General features: G+C 33.9%; 1 long non-coding RNA gene across 2 annotated transcripts; it reads left to right on the top strand.

The window, feature by feature from the left end:
- Positions 1-7,714: 7,714 nt before the first annotated feature.
- LOC132633798 (uncharacterized) lies at positions 7,715-14,213 on the top strand. Of its 2 annotated transcripts, XR_009579821.1 has the most exons (6): positions 7,715-8,004; positions 8,108-8,201; positions 12,300-12,464; positions 12,573-13,024; positions 13,107-13,716; positions 14,086-14,213. It is a non-coding gene; the product is annotated as an uncharacterized LOC132633798 (long non-coding RNA). The 2 variants fall into 2 exon arrangements; XR_009579820.1 differs by having other exon boundaries at positions 7,715-8,201.
- The last annotated feature ends 3,517 nt before the right edge of the window (positions 14,214-17,730 follow it).

Below are 17,730 nucleotides of genomic sequence, written 5' to 3'. Positions count from 1 at the left end.
AGAAGAAAGTATGAACTCTTATGTGGAGACTGTGACAGCAAAATATAGATGAATTAGAGAACTAAGGGCTCGTTTGGTTTGAAGATAAGTTATGCTGGGATTAGTTATGCTGAGATTATTTATGCTAGAATTAGTAATCCTCGTGTCATTTCTTATTCACTATTTATTTTGTTGTATTAAAAATAACATGCATTGCATAATTTTGTACAAAGTAGTTGTTTGTCTATAAAGATACCCTCCACTTATTTAGTAGAACAAAGGTTTTTTGAATTTTCAAGGTATTTTTGTCATTTAATTTTTATTGAGGGATAATTAATCTAAGTACTATTACTTCATCATCTGGCAGGAATAATTTATCCCGATAATATTTCTTATCTTGATATAACTTATCTCAGAATTAGTAATCAAATAATGAATAAGATAGTACTATATTCTTATCCCAAAATTATTTATGTTTGTCTAACATACCGAAAGACCGTAAAAGTAGCACTTTTTTTTTCACCCTGGAGACTATAGAATGAAGATTTGAAAGTGAAAAGAAATTTATTGTAGAAAAGCAAGAACTAAAATCAAGTGAATCAAAAGAGAGAGAGAGAGCCAAAGTGATTACTAATGTTTTGAGATGTCATTGGCTAATATGGTGTTTGTGGGGTCTACAGCTGAAAGAAATTTGTGTTCTTGTTATTGGGTGTTTAAAGAGAGAGAGAGAGAAACATGTAGTGGCCTAGTTGGACTGTCCTTGCCCAAAAAAGACAACCTATTATTGTTGGTGAAGAAAAAAAAAATACTTTGTATGTAACAACAAGAAGTTTTATCCCTACTTATGTGAAGTAGAGAGGGTGTTTATGATATACAATTGGCTCAAGAAAATCATAAGATAATGCTAGCATAATAGTAATAGTACTGGTAAGGGAATAGGTAAACGCTCCAGATTAGAACCCTGCTCTACCATTATGAAGAGAAGAAACGATCTACTACCTGCTAACTGTTGACCGTAATCTCTCGACCTTCATGCTTTCCTACCTAGGGTCATGTCCTTAGTGAGCTACATATGTGTCATGTCGAGTCTAATCACCTCTCCTCAATTCTTGCTCTAATCACCTCGATCTGCCTTTACCTCTCGAGGACATATGTGCTCTTCCTCTTCACATGCCTGAACCATCTTAGTTTCGCTTCTTGCATCTTGTCCGCTACTGTGGCTACTCGCACCTTGCCTCGTATATCTTCATTCCTAATAATCTTTTCACCACTAAAAAAAATTGTAATAGGTGCTAAGTATTTGACCCATTCTTAATTAAAAATTTCGAATATAAACTCTTGCTATGAAGTTATCTTTGAATGAAACACTGTACGCCGCTCTCAAGAGGATCTTCCTGACATGAATTCGAATTAATCTGGTCCTAAAGCGGTTACCGAACATCGAGTGAAATCTATTAAAAAAAGAAACATTTACACTCAGTATTTGTACTAAATCAATAAATACTACACATGTATTTTCATATACATATTTATTATTTGACTATGTTTAAGTGGTATTATATTTCTTTAATTTATAATTTGCTAAGATTAAATTATTTTGTTTCCTATATACGTCGAGTGCCGATAAATTCTTTCCCTAGTAAAGTGTTTAATAGGGCTAGAATTGAAGTAAAATTTAGGATATCATTGCTTTGTTTGACATTGTACTGTATAATGCAATGCTTAAAATTCTCTAAGCCTTGTTTAGGCAAGAGCTTGTTTTCGTAAATGTTATATTGGTTATTTTTGTCTTTGACGTGCCTCTGTCAATTGGAGGTGATATAACTACGGATATTTTGGGCAAATTCTTCAAAATATAGAAAAACTAGCAATAATATTACGCGTAATCATACCGGTACTTGTACAAACTGATATTATATACCTATCAGTAAACGAGTTAATGTAACATAAAATAATCATATTGGTATATTTTTTTACCATTACAAGGCATGTTCAATACTTAACGTAAGAAAACGACAGCTCAATGCATGAAGCATTTCGCGGTCACGCAAGTTTGGGGAAAGGCTGCACCATAAGAAGGTATAAAATAAATAACGTACCATGATACAAACATTACTAATCGATCTCACAACTCAAATTCGTAATCTATAAGTTATAAAAAAATAACTTTACTGTTTATGTCCAATCCTTACTGTATGACTTCAAAATTGACTGATCTTACCTTTGTAGCTAAAAGGGTGAAATTTTAATTTCTATATGTTAAAGCATTACAAAATTGAAATCTATTCATTGAGAACTACCTCCTTCCTCTCTCACTCCTTCAACAAAAATAACTTAAAAGGAAAATGAAGAGTAAGGTGCCAAAAATAAATAAATTGCACACTCTGTCTTAAGTCGAAGAAATAAACCAGTTGGTATTTCAAATTTTCTTTTCATCAAGAACTGTCGGTATTCCTTTTCCATCAATACTTATTTCAATTTTTTATTCTATTTTATTAAAGTTTATGAATTATTGATCTAATGTCTGTAGGCCATCTTAATTGCGTCAGTGACATTAGTTAGTCATTCTCAATGCTTGACCATCAAAATTGGTGTTATCTTTCCCTCATTTAAAGCATTTTGTTACATCAGTTTTAATTGAAATTCTGTGTTATAGGAATTGATCGAACATTAAAGTTTGTAAATTTAACTTAAAGATACACATTACTCCCTCTGTCCCATATTATTGTCCACGTTATTAAAGATATCCGTTCCAAAATAGTTGTCCATATTACTAGATCAAGATAGAATTAATTAAATTTTTCCTATTTTGCCCTTAGCATTAATTGTTTTTTAAGTAATCAATATTGATTATAGTGCAACTTATTGAAGAGAGATAAGGGTAATGTAGTACAAATACGCTTTTATTTATGATTTTTTAGAGGACGTGTAAAAGAGAAAGTGGACAAATAATATGAGACGGAGGGAGTAAATAGAAGTGGTTTTTATTTACCTATGATTGGTCCAATCATTAAGGGCTCTATTGATTTTTCTACCAACTTGGAATGGGGGTGGGGGGTGGGGGGGGGGGGGAGGAGATCAAATTTAAGTGAAATAAAGGAGACAATTACCGATAAAATTACATGAAGGGAAGATATATAAAAAAAATTAATTTTTTGTAATTAATAGTACAAACTTAGCAATGAATAGAATATAATATAGACGCGGAGAACTTTTATACTCCCTCCGTCCAAGTTGTTTAAAGGTTGACCAGTTTGGAAAGTCAAACAATTTTTTTTTTATTTAATTTTAAACAATAGATTTTTCGAGTATTTTATAATAAAATTATATATTTGAAAACTACATAAAAAGTATTATATATCTGCATAATTAATAATTCACAATATATAAAAAGAGTTGGAGAAATCGTAGTAAAAATTGGGACCTAAGAGAGTATATGATACGGACAGATGGAGAAAAACTGATCAACTTGAAGGATAATATGAGATTTAGAAAGGTCTTAATTCATGATAAAGAGTTAAGTATTAAAATAAAATGGATTTGAATATAACATAATCGACATAGAAGAATCATATAAGCTAATCTAACTGATTTAGGATTAAGGTATATTTAATTGATTGTTATTGATTAATAGGATCTTTTTCTTTCTTCTTACTTTTATGATTGTTGATTTACTGTCACTATTAGAATGAATGGTAGCTAAAGGGTCATTGTCTTAAACATCTATTAGTAGTATTTTAATTAGTTTTATTTGCATAATAGGATCACACGTTCATTGTTTGTACGTAATGTACGATAGTGGAATTTAGCAAGAATATGTGGAAATAATTGAGGGTCTGATTTTGCTATTTATTTATTAATCTGACAAGCTGTGAATGGTCGTTTGGGGGTGGTTGGAAACATAAATCTAATATAATTTTGAGTTGAAGAAATTTTAAAAAAAGGAAAAACAGAAGAAAAAAACAAACAAATGATAGCATTGAGGTGGTTGGCTCCATTTGTTCATATTCAATTGGCAGCATTCAATGTTGATCTCCTTCTAGTTTTTTTATTTTTATTTTTCTATCACATAAAATATTGATTGCTGTCTTTTCTCATATCTGAATGGTTTCAGTTATATTATTTACGTATTATTATATAATTACAATGGAACAGCCAGAATCAACGAATCCTTCTGTCTTCTTTTTTTTCCTTTTTTTTTTTTTTAAAAATTTATGTTACAATGAAATTTAGTCCATTAATCAAATACACATTAAGCTCAAACCAAATCAGGTCGGTTATATGACTATCAACGTAAGCGCAATTGTCTTCCTTTTATCTAGGTTTGGAACTGGCCTCCACATGTGACGATAGCGGTTGAGTGAGGAAGCTTGAGTTGCTATTAGAGGATCATATCCATATAAAAATGTCAAGGACAATAAATCCCAAGTCCCAACCTTAGAAGTAAAGTAAATACTAATTTGATTTGAAGACATTTTAATAACCCCAGAAAGATTGTGTAATAACTCATCTGACTTTCCTTGTCATAATATTTACCCATTGGAAATCTTGACTTCTTAGGAAACAGAAAAAAATACATGTTGCTTGGAAGAGTATTTCTTGTTTTCTCATTTCAAGAAGGCAAAATGCTCATTGCTGGTGTGGGGGAAATGAAAGAGGGTGGTGTTATTATTATTTATTAGAACAAATGTGAGTTTCCATAAGTGGAAAGATTCCTTGCTTAACATCTTTTCCAAAAAAGTACAAATGGTTGAAAATGGATGAGGTCATGTGGGCACAAATACAACTTGCAATGCATTCTTGATCTCCTGCATCTGCCCTTCAATAGCTCATCTCTGTCTCCCCAATCAATCCACGAGGCCCACTCGACCTAATTTTACCTTTTTTTTTGAGATGGTAGATTAAAAAAAAAATATTTATACTAAGTGTCTGCATTAAATAACATAACTTTATTATTAATTTATGATTAGTAATAAAATTAAAGTGCATATGAAAGACATGACGTAATATGAAAAACAGAGTGTTCATAATAGAATCAAAACGTTGTGTCTAAATGATCCTAGTGGTGTATGCAAAAAGTTTGTTAGAGGTGTTGTCATTTAAGTAAGCGAACAAATGAACAAATCAAGATTTTCTTTTGACATTATTACTAAAACACGATTCAAGTATATTAATACAACACCTTCGAACGAGTTTTCATTTCTAAAGTGTATTAATCTACCTCAATATGTTTGCCACGTTTATGGAATACAAGATTTTTAACAATATGAATAGCTGATTTGTTATCACAAAACACTGAAATTGAATTAATACCTTTCACTAAGTAATTCGACCACCCAAACAATCTAAACTACCAACTTCCTGCTAAAGATCTATACTCAACCTCAACAAAAGAAAGAGCAGTTGCAGGTTGGTTCTTTGACTTTTAGGAAATAGGACAACCACCTAGAAGTAACATATAAACACTGACACATTAACGACTAGAGGAACAAGTGGCTCAACTAGAATCATAGAAACCAGAGAGGGAAAAAGAAGAAGAGCCACTAAAGAAAATATTTAAATCAGATGCACAGCCAAATAACATAGAACATGTAAACCGACTTCCTAACATGTTCTTTAGGTTGAGGCATAAATTAGCTAAGATTTTGAACAATGAAAGTAATATCAGTCCTCATATGTTGTAGGAAATTTAACTTACCAATCAACTTCAAATGCAAGAAAGTAGGCTGGGCATAGGAGTCCGGAGCCTAAAGGATATAAAAATACATGGTATAAACCAAAAGGGGATAGCCAAAAATTTACATACCAAAACGGGTATAACGTGGACTGATCCACGTTATACCCCAATTTTTTTTTTTCAATTGTCAGAACAATCACCGAAAAATTAAAAAAAAATATTTAAAAGGTATAATGTGGACTGATCCACGTTATACAAATAATTTTGTATAACGTGGATCAGTCCACGTTTTACAATATATATTTGTGAAACGTGGTACTGTCCACGACTCACATTCACATTGTTGCCCTAAATTTTCAGCTCTTTCTCCTCCGCCTCTTCCTCCATTTTTGAAGTTACAGAACCTCTCCATCTCCTTCTCCTTTTCCTTCTCCTCCATTTATTTTCTTTTTAAACTCTGCATTACAGTCTAATTTTTGGAGCAACTTCTTCATCTTTATCTTTTGTTGCTATTTAAATTAAGGTATTTTTTCTAACTCATATAATATTGTATATTTATAGTAGATGTAGATATCTGTTTGTCTTATATATCTTAATTGTTATTTTTTATTTGTGTTATTTTAATACGTATAAGATATATGTTTGTGTTATTTGTGTTATTTTAATTTGAAACTAAGATATGATTATTAGAAGCATTATTATATAAAATGTCCGATTTGTTTAGTAGCACTTTTGAAGAAATTTGTTGTTATGTTACTGTTATTTTTATGGATTGTTATATAAAAGATCTGAATAACTAATTTTTTTTTCATTGTACCTTTAATGTGATATTTATATAGCCAGAAAAGTGAAACTTAATTGATGCCTCAGTAGCAAAAAAAAAAAAATATACTTAAAATGTCATGATAATGCTTTATTATATGGGACCTAAGTCTAAGTGGGTGGACAATTATTTTGTCTATACCTTATAGGTATTAATGTGGTCCACTATCAGTGGTTTCTAAATAAGGCGTATGGAAGTTGACTTTATCTAGCCAGTGCATATTTGTTCTGCTAAAATTGGAATAATATATTTTTTTTAATAGTAAGTTACTCCAAATAGCTTGATCTAGACATCATTTTTTTTGTATATAAGGTATGGAGTTTCCACGGGTATGCGTACATCCGGGGCCAGAAGTGTACGATGTGTTAACACTCCAGGAGAAGCATCGATCACAGGCTGTGTGGGATGGTGCCTTGAGAGGACCGACTGGATGCCTGTTTCCTCGCCGCGCGGATACCGAATTTTGGAAGCACGTGATGTTGACACCTAATTTTATCCCGCCTCTCCTCCGAAATACCTATTTACGCTTCTAATATTTTTGGCAAATTAAAAAATATATTTATATTTTACTATAATTATTAGCCTCTTATCAATACCGGCGTTTCATTATTCTATTACAGTTACTAGCTATTATTATTATTATTATTATTATTATTATTATTATTATTATTATTATTATTATTATTATTATTATTATGTTACCAGTACTATTATAATGCACATTTTTATCATTTCAGCACTTTTTTTACTAGCTTACGCACACGCATCGCATTTATCTTCGCATAATTAAATAATAGTGTTTATTTACTGTGGACTTTCAAAATATTATTGCGCGGCTATTACAACATCATATAATTTTATTACCTGAGCACTAATAATTACATATTTTATATTAGGTAATATGTTAGCACACTTAGTATATAATTAATTAAAATGGGTCTTTTATTTGAAATTAGAAATCCAAATTAGTTCTTTCATCAACCAAATTATTGGTCCAAATACGAGCCCAATTCACCCCCAATATTTTCGGATTAACCCAAAACAATTTTCATAGCCCACTACCCATTTTAATTCACCCCAACCCAATTTTCAGACCAGTCCACATTTTAATACCCAACCCACATTTAAAATCGACCCAGTCCAAAATGGACCCGACCCGGCGGCCCATTTCCTTTTAACAAAAGATGAAACCTCTAGGGTTTCATCTCCTCCTTCGTCTCTCTCCTCTCTCTTCACTCCCTACCGCCGCTCCCCCTCTCTACCTATCCTCGCTCTCTCCCACTCCTCCTTCTCTCTTTCTTCAACACAAAGCAAAACCCTATAAATAGTGGCGGGTTGAATCGTTTGAGGACAAGTTTCCAGTGGTCAAAAATCCCTTGAAAATTAAAGTTTGGGGAACAGATCTAAAAAAAAAAAAACTGTTTAAGTCTTCAGTGGCTAAAATCCTCTAAAAAAGAGTTTCCGGTGGTCAAAGAATCCCTTGAAAATAGTTCTGGAATCGCAAGAATCCCCCTACAAAATACAAGTGTTTAATCGCTCAAGTCCCCTTTTAAAAAACACTAGTTTTAATTTTATTGATATCGTCTCAAGACGCTAAATCCTGTTCTGTTTTTTTTTTTTTACCTCAGCATTTGTTCGAATCTGAGTGCTCGAGAGCTCGGAGTTTGTTTGTTTCGAGGCAGTTCGGAGATTCGACGCCTCACTTCGCTGCACCCGAAGAAGGTAATTCCCCTTTCCCATTTATTTTTGCATTTTTTGTTTCCTTAGTTACTATGTGTTAACTCAGTTTTTGCCATTTTTGTGATTAAGAATGTTTATGTGACGAGTTAGTTAGCTAAATAATGTTTGTCCTGTGTTATTTTATTTTACTGCTCCTATGGGATTTGTGTGTGTAGTTTGGTATCTACACATGTGTTAGAATAGATCTGTTCTGAATAAGAAATACCCATAAAATCTGTAGTATCAAATTAAGTTTAAATCACCTGCTTCACACAAAATAATATGAATAATTTGTTTAATATCCAGTTGGTGGATTTGTTGGATTTTGATATAACTGAATTACCCAAGGATGTTTTGGAGGGTTGAATCTTACTTCACATGATGTTTGAACAGTAATGAAGGATGAAACTACTTATTTATCATATTGTAAGTACGCTTAAGGCTTGAAGCATGTATGATCGAGTAATATCCATTTGTGTGTTCATGTGTGAATAGATGATCACTGTAGTTTCGGATTAGTTTCTTCCTATCATTTCATTTTTCTGAAAGTTCTGATCTATGTGGGAATATTATGTGTTATAATCTGTGTTTTGGCGGGTTTCGCATGGACAAACACCTCAGGTGTGATTAGTTTTTTTCTTGCTAAGTGTCAAGGCTTTAGTTGTATTTGATTTAGAGGATGGTTAGTTCTTCAAAGAATAAATTAGTTAATTTCAGTTATATGTTCTGTTTCGTGTGAAATTTATTTGATCGCTCAGAGTCGAGTAGTTTACCCTTCCTTTTAGTATTCATGTGTAGAGCATCTACATCAAACCCCTGTTTTAGGTTAGTACATTGCTACTGCTATCTGAGAGTCTGCTTTTAAAAGAAAGTTGAAGGAGTATCTATCACCCCTAATTGCCTGCGACTCACTTAACTACTGGTGTGTGCTTTACAGTAACCTGCTATCTTTAGTTGGTTTATTTTGCCTTTCTAAACCATTTTGGGTGCTACTTAAATCTGCTTAAAATCCTTTGGATAAACTAAGTTTTAAATCATGAATTTCTTCGTTTCAATTATTGGATTTCTACATGACCTCTGCTTATGAACCTTTGAAATCAAATCTGGTTCTTTAGGGATAAATTAAAGTGGCATTATATTAATGTGCTATTGAGGAAGAATCCCCTTTGTTGCCTGAACTTTCTTTAGTTTGATGCTTTAGTTTAGTATTCATGATAGATCTTAAAATCCATTTCTGAGGTCCGTTGGGATGAGTAAATACTCACTGTAAACTAAACTGATCTGGACTGAAATTCCATTCATGCCCTTATTATGCTATAGGAAATTTCATGAATATGATGTTGATTTTATAGGAAATGGTTGCTGCCCTTGATTTATACGAAATAACTGATCATTTTTGGAAATATAATCTCAAATGGTTCCACTTACAGCCTATTTTAGTTATCTCATCAGTGTATTTAGCCTATCAAAAGGTTTAGCAATTGCCATCTTCAACTGTTGATTGTAGTAGCAATATTGATTTCAGAAATTTGGGTACAACTGACTGAAATGTTATTCATCTGTAATGAATAGCTAATTAATGGGTTGAGAATATAGCGGTTGTTTGCCACTGATAAATTTTCTACTGCATTGGCCTAGTTGAAAAGTGACATTCTGTTATAGACATTGAAGTTTAATGACAATGTTAGTTGCGTATGCTTTGTGGAGTGTCAAATGAATAAAACGTGAGGAGGATGGAGGATAAACTAAAAGCTTTATTTGAATATTAAAGTCTTCGTGGTCAGAAATGTGGTCACCTTTTGATTGAATAGAATGTGTGTCAACTTGAGAGCCATGCTATGGTATATTATAGCAATTTCTTATCCTATTATAACTTCTCTGTAATGCCTTGATTTTTCTCTAAGATTACTCAGTCCACTCTTGACGAATTTTGTTTTCAAGACTTATAGTTTGTTTATGCTAATGGATGTAATGATAAATTATACAAGTTTCCATTGAATTGAAGATCATGGGATCAGATCTGTAAGGCATGTCACGTTACTGCCTATGCAATTATTGTGATTCTTATATTGCCAAGTATATCATGTTTAATTATGTATATACATTGTATATATATAAGTCACTGATCTTTTTTTTTTTTTTTTTTTTTTTTTATTTCACATGTTTAGCCTTATTCATTGATTATATACTAATCCTTTTCCTTTCATTCTTATGCATGACCATCATATACGAGTCCGAGGACTCGTTCTTCTTCCGCATTCGTTGTTGGGCTAAAAGCCCAACGAAATCTTTTCCGTGTCCAGCCCATCCGCAGCAGTGTATAAAATCTCTGCTGGGCCGAGGCCCAACGGCAGCAAACAGATCGTAGCAGCTTTAAAATGGGCTAACCCATGCTCGATTGCTGCAGCTTCTTTTAAAAAAAAATGGGTTGAGCCCATTTAAATTATCTACTCTATTTATTTTGTGCATTTAATTTGTATTATGCAACTAACTCTTTGTTTGTTTTGTTTAGATAAATCCTAATGAATTAGTAGGTTTAGTTTTAGTAATGGGTAGTTTAGTTTAAGGAAGATTAACAATTAATTGCATAAGTTATTCTCTTCTTTTCATGTTTTTATTTTATTTGGAATAATTGATTTGCAAAATGTCATGACTATATATTTTAAGTAAAGGGAATCATATTTTTATCATAAACGTTTCAAAATGTCACTAATACGCAAGTATAAGTATATTTTATAAATAACTCTTCAAGTTTGAATCAATCATGCATATTTTTAGCTAAGCATAATTAATAAGAAATAATAAAAAAGGAGAAAGAAAACTCACTTCCTTTTGAATCCTATTTATAAGCCTAGATTTTCTACATTGCTACATTCATATAATATAATTTATCCAAAGTTCAAAATTGCTAAATCTTTTCTCAAAAGCTATTATCATATTTCCTACAAGTCTCATCTTTGAATAGCATTTACTACATTTTCATTTAAAGTCTAAGCGACATTTATAAGTCTTATTTTAAAGTAGCGTTTAAAGTCCTCTTTTGTACAAATTATTATATTTTTCGCAAATTTTAACTAACATTATTTTCCTTTAAAACCTCAGCAATACTTGTAAGCCATTTCTATATTTAGCCTCAATTAATTAACCTAAGTTTGGCCGGATAACCGTAGTTAACGGATTCTAAAGGATGCCTAACCCCTTCCCTTTAGGATAATATAGAACCCTTACCTAGAATCACACTGATTAAACAGACTATTAACGGAGGTTTAGTTAGCTTTACCTTAGTTAATAATTAGGTGCCCTAATTCACCTTAAAATTAATTAGGTGGCGACTCCTTGAAAATAAATAAAATGGGAATCACCAATATGTTGTACTCTACTTTAACCCGATTAAAATGGGGTATAACACGTGAGGCGTCATCCTTTTCATCCTCGCATCCTTGACTACTTTGGCCTGTGTGGATTTAGGGGAGTAGTAGAGGTAGGATGTGTATCATATGATTGGGTAGTCATCACTGCATTTATAGAGAGGCGACAGGTGAGGCGACCATTACATTACAAGATATTGAGCTCATGTTTGGCTTGGTTGTTGATGGTAATCCCTTGAATGATCTAAATGCTAGAAATATAGGTATTGTTGGGTGGCAACAATTGATCATGAGCTTACTGGTTGGGCACCCGGTCTGGATTTTTTTAATGGTGTTAGTAGGTTAGAAGTAAATAAATTAATTGAATATATTAGAGGCTTATATGACATTAAAAATCAGACCCCAGAAATTGATGTGCAACAGCGGGTTAGGTTGTACTTGCTATGGCTTTGTGGCTGCACGATATTTTCGGATAAGTCCGGTGACTTACTTAATTTAGACTATTCTCTTGACATGCGTGACCTTAGAGCAATGAGTAGACAGGCTTGGGGAGCGGCTGCATTGTCATAGTTGTATACTTGTTTATGCCGCGCTTCGTTGAGGAAAGCCAAGGATGTGTGTGGATTCATTTTCTTATTGCAGGACGTGACCTTTAAAATTATATAATTTTATTTGGTTGTCTTATTTGATAGTTATAAGGTTTTTATGTATTTATTTTAAATTTTTAATATAGGTTTGGGCTTGGGAGCGAATTATACCGATGCAGCCACCACCCAGGGCCCTTCAGCGACACACGACTCTTGCACGAAAGTGGACTTATCGTAAAGCTCGCGAAAATGAGGCACGTGTTGTGCTACCCATATGTAGGGATGTATTGGACAACCTAACAGATGGTCAGGTATTTTATCATAATTATGGCTGTTAATGGAGTTTTGATATAATAGTTACGCTTATGTGTAATTTATTTATTTTATTATCATGTAATTTTATGTTCTTTCTATCGTAGTTTGTGTGGCAGCCTTATTCAGAGGCCATCATTAATGGACTCCCTGAGTGGTGTCGGCATGGACGAGTTATTTGGGTGGCGCAGGTTCGGTAGGAAGCAACATATTCCGGGACCATGTGCTGAGATTGATCTGTTTCATTACAAATGTGACAAGCGGTATGCTATAACAGTGGAGGATCAACAAAAGTTTACACAAACGGAATTTTTGTGGGAAAATCGTTGACAAGCGGTATGCTATAACAGTGGAGGATCAACAAAATTTTACACAAACTGAATTTTTGTGGGAAAATCCTCGACAAAGGGTAATTCTGGCTGAGTATGAAACTCAAGACCCAGAGTCATTATCTGAGTATTTTTGTTGGTATCGACGTCACTCGCGCACTTTCATAGGAAATCTTGCGCATAAAGTGGATAGAGGATACCAACACATGGCAGGCAGGCATGAGGCACTGGTACGTACATTACATTCCATTAGATGTTTGATGTCTTTATATGTGTCTTAGACCACTATCAAATCTTGTATTTTTTTTTTAGGCTTTAGGACATCAAGAATCGTACAGGTTGGCTCAGCAGACTATCCAAGATCCAACCAAGTCTAATGAAGTGAAGGAAATAGCAGAGATGTTTAGCCACATTAATACAGAGTCCATGGCTGCTGCCTCTCTGGGGACGATGTTGAGTTTCGCTCCCAATTATACACCACCAGCAGAGTATGTTGAGCCGCCTACTGTGCAAGTGCCTCGTCATCAACGTCCTAATGTACCAAGACCTGCGGCGCGTGGTAGAGGACGCTAATCAGGTAACAGACGGGGTCGAGGTCCCGTGGATCACCAGTTGGTTGATGAGGAAGAGGTTTGTTTTGATCAAGATATGCCCAGCTCAACGATGCCTGCAGCTGATGATGCATATTACCCAATAATAGATTTTATTTCCAGCTCATCGACGTCTGCTCCCGAGGTTCAATCACCAGCGGTAATCAGAAGTGAGGGGCCTTTTCAGGCATTCACATCGTATGAGCCTATTAGCCTCGCAGTTATGGCCCAACAGTTTGGTGTTCAGACAAACAGCTCTTATGGGATGACTGAGGGGCCTTGCATTCACTGCACAGAGCTCTTCAATTGGGAGGAGACTGAGTTTTACCGACGTGAGTATTCTAACCACTCAAATAGCTTGTATCTTGTTTAATTTCATTAGTGTAATGGCTACCTTATGTGTTTATATTATTTATTTTGCATAGTCCCCCATGGCATTTGATGTTGGATCCTCACACATTCCTGTGCTGGATGTACAGACTTTAGAGCCACATGTTAGCTTTTAATTCAAAGTTTTTGGAGACTTGTGGTTGTTATGTGGTGTTTTGTCTTGGTTGCTTTGGTTGTTTGTGTTGGTATATGGTATTGGAGGAAGTCCTTGTTACAGGGGAGATGCTGCCCGATTTTACGTAGACAATCAAAGTAATTGCTAAGAAAATTTATCATAAAAAAATAACTTCTATTTTTTATGGCATTTACAGGATGCGGGTGTGATACAAGAGGAGGTTCACCAACGTAGATCAAAACGAGAGCGCCGGCAAACTCGGTGTGGCACGGAGGGGGGGGAAGGGACACTGTAAAAATTAAATTTTTTATTAATTATTGAATTTATCTCAAATCTGAATAGTTATGTAATCTTTCAAGAATAAATAAAGGTTAGATTTGAATGCTTGACAATGTTTTACAACAAAAACAATTACATTCTTGATGTTACGACTACATGGCAGATTTAACGACTGCATGGATTCTCAGCTAAAACGTGCATAAAAAAAAGTTTCATGCATCAATTACTGCAAAACTGCCAACGTTTTACAATAAAACATTTTGGAGCAAAAAACGTTGGCAGCCAACACCAACGTTATTGCAAAAACGTTTTTTGCTCCAAAATGTTTTGTTGTAAAACGTTTGCAGGCCAACATTTTGCAACAATTCATTTTGTTGATTGGTAATTGATTCTTGTAATAATTGATTCTTGAAATTTTTTTTACGCCCGAGAAACGTTGCAGTCATCAAATCACGCATGCAGCTGTAAAAGCAAAACCGATCAATAATTTGTAAAATTTTTGGTGTTAAAGCGCAGAATGCATGCAGTCGTCGAATCTGCCATGCAATCGTCAAATCAAGCGTGCATGCGTAAAATCAAACAGTAAATATATTTTTCAACATCAGCATTATGACATTCAAAGGTCCGTGAATCATTTGTTTTATATACCAGTTAAGATTTGTATTCTGCATATCTCCTTGAATTCTCCACTTCTCTCTTGTAGATTTCATTTTTGAAGAATTCTCAACTTCTCTCTTGCATTCTCCATTAATTTTTACTTTTGTATTCTGTTGAAAATAATATGACTGAAAATTATGTAAGAGTTAATTTATATTGGGGTGGTGAAGTTGTGTACGAAGAAGGTTCAGTGAGATATAACCGTTATCTGGGAGCCGTACAAAGGTTTCCAATTTCCCTCAAATACGATCGTCTACAACGTGTTTTCATAAGCAAAATGACCATATCTGATCCTAACCTTTCAGTGGTTATAACTGGACGATATCCAACATCAATTACGGCTAGGGGATTTCCCATTTACGAGGAAACTTTTATTTCGGACGATGACTCCTTATCGTTATTTCTTCGAAGTCCTGATATATTTAGCAATCATATCAGTATAGCGACACTTGACATGTATGCAACTGTTGAACGCTCTACTAATGTTGAAGCACCCACTGACGATGAGTTTCTGTTCTGCGCTTATAAACCAAGCATCGATGGATTCAAAAGTTGCAGGCCTGTCATCTCAATAGACGATACTCATCTGTACGGTAAGTATGAGATGAAACTGCTAATTTCTGTTGGAATTAATGCGAACAATAACATTTTTTCACTTGCATATGCTATTGTTGCACGTGAGAGCTTTGAGTCCTGGACGTGGTTCCTTGTGTTGTTGTGGAGACATATTGTTCGTGAGATATAAGGAATTGGACTTATTTCTGACCGTCATCAGGGCATCTTGCAATGTGTCCAAACACATGATTGGTTACAACCACCATCCACACACCATAGGTTTTGCGTTCGGCATTTGAAAAGCAACTTCAATAAAAAGTTCCTCAGCAGTGACCTTGAGAAGCTAATGTGGTTGGCGGCTACAGAGCACCAGAAGAAGAAGTATAAAATGAGGATGGAACAAATCAAAACAATGTCACCTCCAGCGCATATGTGGTTAAAAGCTCTTCCGGAGAAGAAATGGACATTGCATAAGGACAACGGTCATAGGTGGGGGGCTATGACAACGAATGTCTCCGAGTCTTACAACGGTTTATTGAAGAAAGCTCGTGGATTACCTTTACAGCCATGGTCCGTTATACGTTTAAAAATCTTGTTGATCGGTTTGTTGAGATAAGCACCCTTGCTGATTTGTTGATTGCGGATAAAACGTTATGGCCGCACACTGTTGAAAAGAAGTTTGATGAATACTGGGAGAGGTCCCTAAAGCATACTGACATGCAACAATACAATGCAACTGAAGGGGTCTTTGAGATTCTGACATTTGCACACGAAGGTAAGGGCGGAAATATCCATAAAGTCTCTGCCGAAGGGAAAAAGTGTTCGTGTGGGAAGTGGAGAAACTACCATATGCCATGTTCACATGCAATTAAATTTTGTGATATCCGCGGAATTCAACCAAAGACCTATGTTAGCAAGTACTATAGTTGCAGATTTTACAAGCAAATGTACAGTGGAAAATTTTCACTGTTGGTTGATGAGGCATATTGGCCACCTTCTCCCTTCAGTTTAATTGCAAACACTGAATACGAGCGAACTTCAGGAGCGCGGACTACAACTAGAAGGAGGAATGAAATGGATATAGCTCCTGCTCGCATGGCTAGAAAGTGTAGTACGTGCAAGCAAACAGGTCATAACAAGAATCGCTACCCCGACAAAAATCAGTAGTTGTTATTGCTTGTTGGTTTTTATGTTTTTTCTTAAGTTGTACGATCGTTGTTTCCTTATGTAATCTTCCAAGAATATATAACATGTCTTGTGCCGTTTAATAGTTAGTATGTAATTTAACATTTACTACTCAGTTAATGTGTGACGTTTATTTAACTTATATTTTATTTTTTATTTCTGTTCGCATATATAACACATATTTAATTATTGCATGTGTTAAAATATTTATTTGAGTTAATCACTGAAATTAACTATATGCTTTAAAAATTAAAAAAATCAATAAAATATTTTTTATTAAAAACACAGCCGATTATGATTTAAATAGAGGCAACGTCTTACAAAGTATTCGTAAAACGTTGGGGGAAAAAATTAATGAAGGTATAACGTGGACTGATCCACGTTATACAAAATTATTTGTATAACGTGGATCAGTCCACGTTATACCTTTTAATTTATTTATTTTTAATTTTTCGGTGATTGTTCTGACAATTGAAATTTTTTTTTGGGGTATAACGTGGATCAGTCCACGTTATAACCATTTTGGTATGTAAATTTTTGGCTATCCCCTTTGATTTATACCGTGTATTTTTATACCCTTTAGGCTCCGTACTCCTGGGCATAGTATGGGCAAAATTGAATTCAAACTGAAATCCGAATTTTTGAATTTCTTATTTGAATTTTTGGATTATGGATGGAGTTTGGATCTAAGTTATAAAAAATTTAGATTCTGAATATGGGACATTATATTTATCTCTATATTTATCCATACTGATTAGACATAGGCCTATATATATCTAATACTAAATTCAATACCCTACTAAATCAGTCAATATGTACTATTAGGCTAATAAGTAGTGCAAATTGAGATGCATTCAATGCATGTCACCTTATTTTTTATAGTCATTTGAGGTGTTGTGTCACTAGGTCCTTAAGGAAGCATATTACTTGATCTTTAAATCGCATAGAGTATATAAAGATTGAGTAGAGATTGAATTGAATAAGAACTATTAGTAGTATGATCTATCTAGACCTAATTTTACTTTGTTTAGATTAGAAATTTCATTGATAATAGTTTCATTGCTTGAATGAATATTGTATTTGGATGATTGTGATGGGACTGATAAATTATCAAGACACTTCACATGACTACTTTTAGAATGTTCATTTTCGTAAGAAGAAAAAA

This window comes from Lycium barbarum, chromosome 3 (genome assembly GCF_019175385.1).
Source record: "Lycium barbarum isolate Lr01 chromosome 3, ASM1917538v2, whole genome shotgun sequence".
NCBI classification, from domain to species: domain Eukaryota; kingdom Viridiplantae; phylum Streptophyta; class Magnoliopsida; order Solanales; family Solanaceae; genus Lycium; species Lycium barbarum.
The sequence above is the reverse complement of the archived record's forward strand: the minus strand, read 5'-3'. Positions and strand labels throughout refer to the sequence as shown.